Raw genomic sequence first — 12,269 nt, forward strand, 5'->3', positions numbered from 1 at the left:
AGATGTTTCTGTGAGGAAATTTTTTTTTCTGAGATTAACATTTGTATGGGTCGACTTTGACTAAAGCAGATTACCCTCCATAATGTGGTTAGACCTCATCCAGTCAGTTAAAGTCCTTAACAGAATAGAGGATAACTTCCCTGGGGAAGAGGGAACTCTGGCAGCAGCCTGCCTATAGGCTTAAACTGCAATCGTCGCTGGGCCTCCAGCCTACCCTGAAGACTTTGGACTTGCCAGTCTCCACAATCACATAAGTCGATTTCCATTTCTTAAAATCTCTCTCTCATTTGCTCATTCTTTCTTATTCTTCAGAGAGAGAGAGAGAGATACACATTCTATTACTTCAGCTTCTCTAAAGAGCCCTGACTAATACACAGGGTGAACTTTGTGAAGCTCATCTTCCAATATGCCTGGCATAACTTCCTCATGTATGACTTGCCAAAGTCACCCACTTTGTAGAAGAGCCATGTCTAAAATCTAGGTCACAGGAGGCTCAGTTGAAAGAGTTTACTTGCTTAGGAAAACACACTATAAAGAAAATGAACTGTTTATGTTGAGTGGTGTGTGAAGGAGAGCAGAAATTTTATTTTCACGATGATTTAATTTAAGTCTTCATTTTAAATAAGGAGTTCACCTGGTAATTCATTTATAAATTTCTATACACTTGACAGCAAAAGTGTCAGCAGGGGACTGAAATGTGAGAACTAAATACCCAGTTAAAATGGAATCATAAATGAAAATAAAGAATCACTGAAATAAAAATGTAAGATAAAATAAGCTTCTTTTAGCAAAATATTTGATTTCCCTATATAATTTAAGGTTTGTTTTGTTTTGTTTTGTTTTCAGTGCTGGTAATGGAACCTAGGACTCTCACATAAAGGCAAGCACTCTACCACTGAGCTATACCTCCAGCCTAAGAAGCTATTTTTTTGCAAAGTGGGCCATAGCTACATGTGTAGATATATTCCATTCACCTGGGCCCAAAAGTATTTTGTGGGAGAAATTAGATCTTGGGAGTATAAGAGGTCTCACTGTACTAGGCAGAGTTCAAAGCCAATAGGATATATATAGAGAGAGAGAAAGATAAGAGGATATTTATCATGGGAATTAGCTTATGCACCTTAGAGACTAAGGAGTCCCATGATATACCATCTGCAAGCTGGAGAACCAGGCAAGAAAGTGGTATAACTGAGTTTGAAGGCAAGAAGGAGGTGGGTGCTGGTGTAAGTCCCAGAGTCTAAAGCTCAGCCATCTGAGGGCAGAAGGCGAATGTTCCAGCTTGGAAAGAATTTGCCCTTCCCCTGCCATTGTGTTCCATTCAGGCCCTCAAAAGACTGGATGATATCCACACTGGTGAGGGTGGTTCTTCTTTATTTAACCTACTAGTTTAGGTGCTAATTTCTTCGGGAAACACTCTCACAGACACACCGAGAAATAATGCTTTATCAGTTATCTGGGCATCCAATAGTCTAATCAGGTAAAATTAACCACCATTCTCATATTCTAGTAGGAAGGGAGAATGAGCATTTGTAGCTCCAGGCTTCATGCACTCCCCAACCTCATACCCAGATGTAAGGAAAATAGCATGTGAAATATAGGCTTAAGGCATAGAAAAATTTTTCCATCATGTAAATATTTTGAGATAGTAGAATACACTCTATGTGATCCGAATCTAAATTCCCATTCAGAAACCCAAGGACCTTCTTAGCCCCTACTAGGTCTAACACTTTACGTTCCTAAGTAAAACTACTCCTATCAGAGGGATTGTGCTGGCTTCAACTCAATAATGGATGAGACCTCAGTGAGTAACTGGTGGATTTAGAAAAAGGAAAATAAAAAGGAGCATCTTTCTAATCGGCAGATCCATTTTCTCCCTGTGTGAAGCACAAAACACACAAAACCATCGCTACTTGTAACAACTAGGAGAGTTTGCAGAGCGAAAGCTAATCCTCTCATGTGGAATATAAGCTTGGACACACAGACATCCATAACCTTTTATCTTGACTGAAAAGTCTTCCGTGTTTTTAAATGGCTCTGGGTTGTCTGAGGCTGAACACAGGCCTTAGGAGAAATTTAGCAGCTCCTGTGGCACCGGCTCTCCTGCCAGGCTTGGGAGTCTGCACGGAGTCAATGGGGGAGGCACAGGGAACACGGCATGAATATTTATAAGTGAAAATACATTAGAAGAGCTTAAAGAACCTCTATCCCCAGCCCTCCACGAGACAAAAGAAATGTCCAAGGGAGACAGCTGACTAGAATTTTTTAAGCTTCTGATATTTTTAAATCTATTATTTTTAAATGGCACCCCTTCTCCCAGCATCTGAACGGAGCATTTCAAATATACATTGCCCCATCTCCTGCCTTTATCAGTTGTCCTCTTAGGGACCCTGTTGAGAAACTTTCTTTATCAGACCTAACTCTCCAAAGGGAAGCTAACAAATCTGGCATGTTTCAGAAATGCATATGCTGCCATTAAAATAGCTGTCCGTTCTCCCAGAGCGCCTCCCATAAAGGCATTTTAATTCTCTAACCAAAATGTAGTTCAGCCTTTATTCCGTAAAGCCAATTTGTTTATGTTTCCAAGTTCAATCACAATCTATTTGTAAAACCTATTTAGAATCAGAGTCACATAGCCAGAAATGATCATGCTCTAATTTCCTTATTAAAGAGATTCTTGTTGCAGCTGGCAGCTTGATTTGACTGCTCCCAAGGTCTGGAGCGACATGTTCTTAACCTCATTTCCCGATTTTGTTCTTCATTTCTTTTGGATTTTTTTTTTCCTGGTTCCCCAACCTACAAATATCAAACTAGAGAAGAGAAACTCCTGACATTGCTGCTAAGATGGAGGTGAAAGAAGAGACTGCCACCTTTTTACCTGTCAAGAACAGGACAAAATTGGGCTACTCATAATATGTGCAAGAAAAGAAAGAAATGTTCACAAAATACACCATGACCAGAGAGATGCTTTAGGATTTGTGTGAAAGGTTGATTATTTCAAAGGACTTGGAGGGATGATGTTTTCTGGATAATTGGATCAGAATTAAAGCAGAAAGCCAAGGCAACATTCAAGAAAACTTTCTTGTTTCATATCCTTTTCCTAGCAAATTTTTCTTTATAAAACAGGTTAGTCGATCTTTCTGACATAGCAAGATATGTCTTTTCAAGATAATTTAAAAGTTCTCTAACGATACGGGGCCTTGAAGTATTTCCGTGTCTGCATCAGTTGGTGGAATCTTACTCATCCTTTCAGTCGGGATCAAATGATATTTTATGAAGCGTTGCCCAGCGTCTCACCATTTTCCTGATATAACACAACCATTTGTTTTCTATAGTATTATAGATTTCACTACTCCAAGCAAAAGATGCTATGAAAACTGCAAAGATGTTCCTATTTTGCTTTAATGGTGGTGAAAGTAATGTTATAAGGGTCATTCCTCAAATAGATTTTCAATTGCCCCAGACCTTGGCTACTGTCTTCCTCAAATTAAACCACATTGAGAAACAACACAGTCTACTAACAAGTCAGGGTCAAATAAATATGTAACATTTGTCCCTCAGCAGTGAACTTGTTTTCTAAGAGTCTGGGGTACAGATGATTAGGGGAAAATGACACATTTCAGATCTCAAAAATGGTGCTTTAATTTGAATTGGACAATTCTACCCCTCCTTAAATACATATAATGGCTTCCGTGATCATCCACACTAGTACAACCTTTTCATTCATTCCTCCAAATCTCTTTGGGATTCCTCATGTATCCTTTCCCTCACTTTTTATTCATCCCTCTATTCAAATGCCACCTACTCCACAAATGCCTTCAAAATACATATTACTAATTACTCACCCAATATTTATTTCTTTGCCCCCTTTTCTTCCTTACAAATTTATTGAAGGTATATATGTCCAATTTAAAACAGCCTTCCAGACTTCCATCAATCACAAATGGTCATACAACCCAGTATTGGCCAAGAGATGAAAAAGGCATTTACTGGACAGAACTTAGCAGGAAAATTTTTTCAGACACAATTCATCTGGCATGTTCTTTGAAACCTTAATCTTGCTCTTTGACTTTTCCCTTCTGGTCTAGGACCTAGACTTAGCATTTGGAAGGATAGCAAACATTTTACAATGTTATGGTCTGCATGCTGAGGATGATGAAACCTGGGTCCTTGGCTTTGACTAATTTGCCTCACCAGTCTTAATCTGCCTAACTCTGATTTTCCATGGCATGAGAATAGTAAACTCCTTTCCTACTCAAGGCACCCTTTGACCCTTTGCTGAATTCTGTTTTGTTGGGTTTTGTTGCTTTTGGCTGTAGATCAACCATTACTGATATACACTTCTTAACCAATAGAGAGGCTCATAGTAAATTTGCTTTGGCTCTTCCCTGACCAAACATAACTCCAACAACTCACCATCTATTATTAGGCTTCTCCAGAAAAATATATAGTGTTTTAAAAGGAACTGGCTTATGCAATTATGGAGGCTGACAAGTCCCAAGATATGTTGTCAAAAACTATAGACCTAGGAGAGTATGTATTTCCAGTCCAAGTCTGAAGGCCTGAGAACCATAAGAGCTGATGGAACAAGTTCCAGTCTGAAACAGGAAAAAGATAGACATTCCAGCTCAAGCAGTCTCTTGGTATTTGTTCTATGTGGGTCTTCAGTGGATTGGTTGAAGCCTGCCCCCATCAGGGAGGATCATCTGCAATGATCAATCTACTAGGTCAAGTGTTATCTCATCCCGAAACATCCTCAGAGACCTTCCCAGAATGATGATGTAGCATGTTGCTACAGTCCACGAAGACCTAAAATTAACCATCACAACCACCCTGCCACCTTCCCTTACATTAATCTTGACAGGCATTGTCAGAGAAACTGGCAATCTACATAAATGAAATTCCTAGAGATTATCAAAGCCCTCTTATTTTAGACTATTTTTAGGATTGCCATATAAAATATTTTCATATGCTAAATCTACCAACCTTACCATTTTGTTTGGAAACTGTCTAAAATGTTTTACATGTGTTCCAGATATCTAGAACATTTTGTAATTTTAATATTTTCTGCATGTTCCTGTGATTACCACATTGTGTTTCTCTACAGTGCTCTTTATTGATACTTACTGATGTGTTTTTCCTATATTAAATCATTCCAATCTGCTAAGTTTGGGGAGTATATATATATGTATAATATGTATGTACATATACCAGCTGGCACTGCTTGACTGTTAGAATGCCTGTCCACAGCATCCTGACCCCTGTCTATTCAATTTACTCACTCTAATCTGTTTTTAATGTGGTTGTGTTAGAATTTTGTCTAAAAAGTAAAGATAAATTATCCTAAATAATTATTTGACAGACTAATTCATCAGTTAAAATGATGGACATTGTGATATATATTTTGACTCCTAGGAAAAAACATTTCTGGCTTCCTGGTTCTTGATTATATTTGGCTGTAATACCCATACATTCAAATGATCTCTCTTGGAGAGAGGTGCTACTCCATGATGATGTCTCTTTAAATATATAAAATATCCTGTTTGTGTGTTCGCATGTGTGCACATCTTCACACACACATACATGCACAAACACACATTCAATAGTTATTTGATAGATTTTATACCCTTAAATTTTTATCTATCCGAGTGTTGCCTGTGCTAGTATTAAGCTCCTGGATGACAGGGAAACATTTTACGAATTCACTTGACTTAAGTGGAGCTTAACCAGTGCTTTCTGTTAAATCCCTATGTGTTCTTATTTTTCAAGCAAGGACCCAAGGTTTGGAAGTACAGGCATAGCCAGGGAAATAGTTAGTTAGAAATACAAATCAAAAAGCCCTCCTCAGACCTACTGTATCAAAATCTGCATTTTCATAAGATCCCCAAGTGATGTTCCTACACCCATGGAAGTTTGGGAAACACAGGTTTACAGCAATGGTTTTCAAGCCTAATAGTGTCCCTCAGAATCATCTGGAAAGTTTGTTAATACTCAGATTGCTGAGTCCACTTCCAGAATTTCTGATTCAGCAGATCTGTGGTGGAGTCTGGGAATTTGGCTTTCTAAGAGGTTCCCAGATGGTGCCAAAACTGCTGGTCTTTGGACCATACTTTTGAGAACAGCTCTTAAAAAAAAAAAAGAAAAAGAAAAAAAGGAAGATACCAGAATAGCAGAATTGGTAAAAAATCAGTGCCTCGATAACCAGAGGTGTGGAGATTTAGTTTTTACTCTTCAAACTGTGTGACCTTGAGAAGGTTTTTTTGTTCCATCTCTTTTTTCTCTCTCTCATAGGTAAATAGACCATGTGAGATTCGAGCTGAGCACAGTGCCAGTCTTCTCAGGATCTGTTTACATGTCTATTCTCCCTCTTGCACCGTCAGCTCCTTGAAACGAAGAACCATATTTTAATTATCTTTTTTATCCCTGATGAGACCATAGAAGTCTCTTGGTTGAAGTGGGTGAATAAAAGAGCAAATACAGAAATGAATCCAAGACATGAGGTAACAGTTGTGGAAGCATTTTTAAAATGAAAGCTATTTTTTTATTATCATACCATACTTCATACCTAGTTCTTTAAAGTTGCTGATAAACTATCATACTTTTGTTTCAAGGACACTGAAAGCAACATTAACAAAAACTAACATGCATACGGTGATAATCATGGACTAGATGCAGCGAGTAATAACAGTTGGTGAAGAAGACATTCATGGAAGTTGTGACATCAGTAGGCATACCTTGGTGTACCTGGGTAAATCAGGGATGGAGCAACGAAACTAGACTCAAGTGCAATCAGAAATTCTAGCCAACTGGCAGTCACCCTTCTGCTTACGGGTGGTGCTGCTGTTTGATTCAGTCAGAGGACACTGGGACAGAGAATTTTGCAGTCTTGAGCTTAGCAATTTAAGGTGAGCAGTAACAGAAGGGGCAGGGGAAGTACACACTTACCTGCATCCCTGCCCCCATCTGCACTGGGCTCTTGGTTCCTTACATGAATTCAAGGTGCCATTCCAAGGTCAAAGCCAGACCCAAGCTCTCTCTTATTCCCCAGATCCTGCTACTTCCAGGGGACTCAATCCACCCTAGAATCCTGTGTTCCCAGGGGACCAGGTGCACATGGCAGGACCCTAGGAAAGTTTCCAACTTCTTTGTCATCTTGGAGAGCTTCCTTGTAGGCCAGAGACTTACCATGTCTAATGGAGATAAAAGCAAGCAGCAAACATTGCTGCCCATACTGAGAGAACACAGCGTGCAGAGGCATGATTTGATCAACAGCTCTATATGTACGAATATGAGCAGCTGAATGTGATCAGGAACTGGCAACATCATGTTATTAAGAGGAAGTAGATGCCCTTGGTACTTGTGAACTCAAATCTGTTTCCTTAAGAAGTTTTGATTTTCCCTGCCTTGTGCATCTGTCACCTACTTGCTTGCATTGATTCTTTTTTTTTTTTAAAGAAAAAAAAATCAACCTAGACCTAGGCTATAATTTGGGGGAGAGGGGTTAATTAATGCTTGGAAACTAATTTGAGTTTCTGGGGCAAAAGGTATTAGCTGCCACTATGTGTTACAACACAATTTTCCTAGTGTTTGTTAAGATTCTAAAGTGAAATAAAATTCAATTGGATTTGAAACACTACTGATGGGTGTTTACTTAATAAGTTAAAGAAAATAGCACATTAGAATCACTTAAGTACATGAATGTATTTGTATTATTAAACTATATCCCAACATATATGCAGAAGTTGTCGAAAAGGTTATAAAGCCCAGAAAAGTGGCTATCAGCTTCCTACCAAAAGATTGTAATGCTGGTTATGAGTACCTGAGAGGTATTCCAATTAAATTACCAGGAATCAGTACCTGGTGTTTTAGGTAATCTACGTGGAAAAGTTGAATATAGACACTGTTTGAATTTGCATTTCAAATCAGCAAAACTAAGAAACAGAACATTTCAGCAGAGCCAAATGTGGGTGTAGCAGACATAAACATCTATGTACTTATGTATGCAAATGAGTATAAACATTTGATAGGCTTCAAATTATTTTGAATGGCTTTTCCTTCTCTCTGATGACACTGAAATGTCACAATCTCAAAGCCCAAAGCTTCTCTGAAAGATGCTTAAGCACTTCCTTGTTGTATACTTATTCTAACAGGCTCAGTTAGCTGATTTCTAAACCTACAGCACATTATAAGCAAGAAATTAGATAATGATATGAGACTGCTGTGGACAGATGCCCCGAACCCATAGAGAGTGACATAGAAATGTCTTCCAGGTATTGGTTCGGCAGTTAAATTCAGTCATAATGTTCACCCACAGACAATGCCTGTCCGGTTCAGTCAGTGGCTGGTGAGCTACCTCGCCAACACTCATGAGGCACATCCTTACCATCTGCCTGGGTTCTGTTTATGATAACACCCTAGATTTTCAACCTGTTAGTAAACCTACTGTATAAGGACACACCCCGCCACATCATAGACTCAGTGGTACATGTTATGAATGCTCAAGAGCACTAACAAATTATTGAACAACCATTTTTCAAGTACCTGTTGGGTATGGCTCTGTGTCCTGTGGTTAGTGTTGATCTGATATGTGGGCTCTAGGTTCAAATCCTTGCTCCCCAGCCCACAGCTACTTAGATAACCCTCAACCAGATCCTCAATTTTTCCAAGTCTGGGTTTCTCATCTGTAAAATGTGAATTATAATAGGCCCTAAGTGATTGCTAAAAGGATCACATGAGATAACATGAAAGTATTTAGCACATACATAAGGAGTGATCCAGCAAATGCTTAGAGGTAGAGGAAGCCTTGGCAGTCAACTAATCCTCGTACCTCTATTTATGTATTTATTTGGTACTGGAGATTGTACCCAGGAGTGCTTTACCACTGAGTTACATCCCCAGTGTTTTTTGTTGTTGTTGTTTATTTGTTTTTGTTTTTTTGAGTCAGAGTCTCTTAAGCTGCTGAGGCTGACTTTGAACTTATGATCTTCCTGCCTCAATCTCCCTTAGAATTTCAGGCATGTGCCACCATGCCATGCATCACACCTTATTTTAAAAATGAGGAAAATAAATACCAGAGTGGTTAAGTGTAAAAGCCTAATATTGGCAGAACAGGAAATTTGGTAAAAAGAAGAACAACAATGGCATACCTAGTTCATACCAGGAATATCACACCTACTATCATTTTTGATCCTCAAAAAGTTATGTGAGATATTAGTTTCTCTGTTTTATGAGAGAAGATAGCTCAGAAAGGTCCAGAAACTGTATTCAGCCACACAGAATACGCTAGAACTGGGATGCAAACCTGGGTCTGCTTGACTCCTAAATCTATGTCCATTCCTTTCTACCATTCTGTCTCCACGTGGGAGGGAGGACTTCTGTTTCTTATGTAACTTGCTTTATATTGGGTATAAAAAAGACTTAAGACAAATCAGAACATGCCAGCACTATTATTACAGGAGAGATTTAATTGTACCATAGAGGTACCCATGGGCTATTCACATTTTAGTTGAAATCCCAATATTAAAATGTTTCTTTCCAGCAAAGGCAGAGAAATATGTTTTTTTTTCACAACCATAATGTGGCAGAGAATGCTAATAGAGGAGAGAGACACAGACAGGGCATGAAGGGCAGAGCTATGAGCAGACAGAGTCAAAGTGTCATGTAAACAAACCCAGAGAGAGGCATTTCTTGGCAATTAGAAGCAGGTATTTTGCAGAAAGTATTAGGGGAGCCAATCTCCATAGAAATCAGCAGACAAAAGACTGTATTTAAAGAGAAATATGAGAAATTACATCAGCAGAGAGGGAGGATAATCTTCAGATAGTGACAAAACCCTGTAAGCAGCCACCACCATTCCAGTGGAGGCTGCTGCTAGCAAAAACAGTGTAAGATCCACAGCAAGCATCAGCAGAATCTGTTAGCAGAGAAGTCTTGCCCTGTTAGTCATAAAAGAACTAGAAGTTTTCACTGGCCCACATCTACCATGTTTTCTTTGGGCTTGTAGTTTATCACATGGGATTTGAATTCAGACCACTGGGTTGGAAACCCAGCTTCACCAATTCCCAATGGTATGACCTTAGGCAAGTTACCTAATCTATGTACTTCAATTTCTTCATTTGTAAAATGGGTCAAAAAATTGTATTCACTCTATGGGATTATTGGAAGAATTAAATTAGTTCGTGCTGGATGTCAGTTGAAATAATTCCTGGCACCTGGAGAAAACTCAATAACTCTTAATTATTATGACCTTATAGAATTGCTTAGATAATAAGATAGTATTCACCTGCAGCATATGGTAAAGACTCGGTAAATAAATGGGTGACATTTATTTTATATTTGATATATTTATCCTGTGCAGTCTGATAGATGTTTATTCGTCAAGTACTAGGTTAACCCATCCAGGAAAAGTTGTAGATACACACCTGACCTTGCAACTAAGATTCTAGTATACAGAATAGGCAACTGGGCAAGTGCCAACTCACCCCACCTATCTTAAAATATGCTGTTTTAAAAGGAGATCACATGCCTCCAATACAATCCACTGATCTGAGATTATGGTGGTGTTTCTTTTGCTGAGGATACTGATAATTGAAGAACACCAAAAACAACCCAAAAAATTCAACCTTTTCTTCTGAGAAATCATATGACTTAAAGGCTATCACAGTACTCATATGATACCTGTGAGCATTTCCAAAATTCTCCCACCGAAATTAAGCACTGACCTATAGCTTCTTGGGAGAAAGGATCCTAAGAATATCAACAAAAGACACTTCATCCTACAGAATCATAATTGATTCTAAGGAGCAAACCCCTCATCCACCCACCCAAAAAAGGAAAGAAAATAAAAAGAAAGTTTAGTGTGGTAAAAAAACATCAGGAAAATAGACTGACCATCTCTGCACCAGCCAGTCAAGGTTTAGAATGACTTTCTTCCAAAGGCCACCCCTCTGACTGGTAATTTATAAGGTCTGCAACAAGTATGAAAGCAGCCACCAGGAAAAACTCATTAACCAAAATGTTATTCCCTCTGCTGCCTGACTAGAGATGGAGAATAGAGAAACAATGAGATCCCCTGAGAATGTAGAATAGGGGGTGCACCTGGGAAAATCCAGAAGAGTCAAGGTAAAATGGTGCCACCTTAATGGTAGAAATGATCAAGAGGCAAAAGAAGATTTGACACTCAGGTCCATGATAAACAAAGCAATATGCAACTAGTTGGGTGACAACCTCTAGAAAGTCCCACCATCTCTTCAAAACGATGGAATTGTCAATCCAGAAGCTAAGCATTTACGATACTAAATAATCCAGTCTTAAAATGTCCACTGTGAGTCTTGTTTGCTTGTTTATTTTAAAGAAGCAGCTTTGTGTTTTCGGGCTTGTTTAAATACGTATGCAATTGCTCCGGCTATTTTGTGTGACACAGTCAATACCATTGAACCAAATTAAAGAGGAAGTGTCCTTGGTCAAACAACTTGTCGGATTTGAGTTGTGCACTTCTTTTAGAGTCTTTATCACACAGGTAGAGATAGCAGTGTTGCCAGCCAGTCAGTCAGGCTACTCTTGAGTCCCTATAGAAGAGTCCGCAAAGTATAGTCTATCTCCAGTGAAAACTTAATTTAAAGCGCTACCAGATGACCAGCCTAGAGCCATTCAACATGTCCCAAATACAGAGAACCTGGGGGCTGTGTGATTTTGGTCTGACTATCAGCCACTTTGATTCTTCCAGGCAGGAAAAGTTAAAGTGAAATCTATGCATACCCTTCTTTTGACATAATGAAGTACTTCATAAACTGAAAATCTCAGGACCCAATTATAAAAGCCAAATTGCTATTTTACTCACTAAGATAAATAGCTATGGGTCTCATCGATCTTGCCCTTTGTAATTTACCTTATCTCATAGATTCCTCTCAATAGGAAAGTATTTGTTCAATTTAGGAATTTGTTGCTTGCAAGTATCAGAAGCTCAATTTAACCCAAGAAAATAGGGAGGAATGGGGGTTGAGGGAATTAATGTAAGGTCACAGCACAGTTGTACTGCAATCTAGGAGAAGCTCAACAATCAGGCTTCAGGACAAGCAAAATTGACTCTGGGACCTGTCAGTCTCTCCTTCCACTCCTCCCACCCTGGTCTGAGCAGCCTCCATTTGAAGGCAGAACCAACTGATTAGAACAGAAACGTCCAGTTGTTAAGGCGAAGGGCAGATTGCTGGGCAAGCAAAGCATTACCCCCCCCAAAAAATTTGAGTACCATATTATTATGACTGTTTGTCACA

The sequence above is a fragment of the Ictidomys tridecemlineatus genome, chromosome 3, assembly GCF_052094955.1.
Source record: "Ictidomys tridecemlineatus isolate mIctTri1 chromosome 3, mIctTri1.hap1, whole genome shotgun sequence".
NCBI lineage: Eukaryota > Metazoa > Chordata > Mammalia > Rodentia > Sciuridae > Ictidomys > Ictidomys tridecemlineatus.